This window comes from Eutrema salsugineum, unplaced genomic scaffold, assembly GCF_000478725.1.
Source record: "Eutrema salsugineum unplaced genomic scaffold, Eutsalg1_0 scaffold_3, whole genome shotgun sequence".
Classification (NCBI taxonomy): Eukaryota; Viridiplantae; Streptophyta; class Magnoliopsida; order Brassicales; family Brassicaceae; genus Eutrema; species Eutrema salsugineum.
The window spans coordinates 15,715,222-15,717,460 of record NW_006256756.1 but is presented as its reverse complement, the minus strand read 5'-3'; the positions used below and the strand labels follow the sequence as shown (position 1 = coordinate 15,717,460).

General features: G+C 39.2%; 1 non-coding gene across 1 annotated transcript; it reads right to left on the bottom strand.

Annotated features, from left to right (window-relative positions):
* Window positions 1–471: 471 nt before the first annotated feature.
* On the bottom strand, window positions 472–579 carry LOC112085805. The gene has a single exon (XR_002899097.1). It is a non-coding gene; the product is annotated as a small nucleolar RNA R71 (small nucleolar RNA).
* Window positions 580–2,239: the final 1,660 nt, after the last annotated feature.

Sequence of the window (2,239 nt, the reverse complement as noted above, 5' to 3'; positions counted from 1 at the left end):
ATATCGTGTGGATGGTGATCCAATCGACGATGATGACCTGACTGATGATGAGTTTGAAGAACCGATTTATGATGACAATGAGCTAGTTGGATCGACAAAACGTGAAGATGATGATGAACTGATTGGAAGTTTTGATTCACTCGAAAAGTTCATGGGAGATCGAAGAGCTATTCAACCAGCCTTACCAGAGGATGGCAAAACCGAAATTAAGGTACCCTATATCCATTTAGTTCAACAAAATTAATTCTATGGTTATTCATTCGAAAACCCGATAGACCATATCGAGACGTTCAAAGAATTATGTGCAACCATTACAGCAAATGGGGATTACCATAAGTGTAGTCTTTTCCCATTCTCTTTGAGAGACAATGCCAGCAAATGGCTAAAATCTTTGCAACCTGCTTCACCAAAAACGTGGGCAGCGTGTAGAACTGCTTTCCTAAATCGTTTTTATACTAGCAATCGTTCCAATCTCTTAAGGAACAAGATAAAAACTTTTAAACAAAAAGAAGATGAAGATCTTTTAGATACTTGGGAGAGATTCAGGGAATACCAAAGAGATTGTCCACACCATGGATATACCGACGAATACCTGCTGGGTATCTTCTATCGAGGTATTACTCCAAAGTTACGACACTCTTTCGACACAGCAAGTAATGGAGACTTCTCAACTAGATTTGTAGAAGATGCTCATGTTTTCATCAAAAATTTCGCAAACAACATCCGTAATCAAGTTCCTTTGGTAATTCTGCACTTCTTGAGAAGAAAGAAGAGATCTCGGAAGTTATAAAGTGTCTCCATCACATAATGAGTCATCTTGGATTGAAACAACCAAATAAGGTACACAATACGTGTAACTTTGACGGCTGGGACAACCCAATGGATTCTTATGATCAAGAGATGATGAACACTGCAAATGTCTATCAAATCCAAGATTTTCCCTTCGTTTCTGATCACCGCGGGTCCATTCATTCGGACCGCGGCCAAGCAAGCTTTCACCACGGTCGTGATGATGCTGACCACGGCCAAGACCTGTTTCACCGCGGTCGTGAACCTTCTGACCTCGGGAAACCGTCTTACGAACTTGTCTGGAAACCACCTTCCAAACCAATCTTGGCTATTCAATCTAATCATGTTCCATATTCTAGTTTTCCCTCTTCTGAAGCTGAAAACCTAAACAAAAAGATTCTAGAACTTGAAAAATCTAGGTCTGTAGAAATTAGTAATCTTAGATCTGAACTGAAAACGATGCAAGAAGATTTCAATGAAAAATTTTCCACCCTCCTTAGCCTGATGATCAAAACTAATTCTAAAAACTTTGATAAATCAGAGGAGGAGCCAAGTGAAAATTCTTTCGAAAGCTCAAGTGAAACAGATCCCTCCGATCATGTGAAAGCTATCACACTTAGGAGTGGATTAGCTTACAAAGAGCCTGAATTTCTTAAAGATCCCGAAGTTGAAGAAAAGGGTAAGGAAAAGGAAAAAGAAAGAGAAAGAATCACGGTTGAAGATGTTGAAAAAGAAGTGGTAGGAGAAAAGGATGGAGAAGAAGTAAGAGAAGATTCATCCCTGGAAATCCTCGGAGAAGACCCGATTCCACCTCCACCAACTCGTGTCTATAAACCTAAACCTCCATATCCTAGAGCTTTAAGAGCCCCTAAGAAAGAGAAAGAAAAAACTAGGTGAAAGAGTTAATCGATCAATTAAATGTGAGATTACCTTTCGTAGAAGCTTGTGCTATGATTCTCGCTTTAAGAAAATACATGAAAGGTATTCTAACAAATTCTTTAACTCTTGAAGAAGGCGTTATGATGATAACCCATGAATGTAGTTCTATCCTGCAAAGCCGAATCCCTGAAAAGAAAAACGATCTTGAAAGCTTCGTACTTTCATGCACCATCAATGATGTAGCTTTTGAGTGTGCTCTCTGTGATTTAGGATCGAGCATAAACATGATGCCTCTTTCAGTAGCAAAACGTTTAGGACATCACACTTTCCAGCCAACTAAAATTTCTTTAGTTTTAGCTGATCGTTCTATTAGACAACCTGTAGGTATCCTAATAGATGTTCCCGTCGAAATCGAAATATGTTCCATCCCCACCGATTTTGTAGTTTTAGAACTAGAAAGAGAACCTAAGGATCCCCTTATTCTTGGAAGACCATTCTTATCTACAGCTGGAGCCATAATCAATGTTCCTGAAGGAAAAATTGACCTTCATCTAGCCGGTTTAGTTATGCA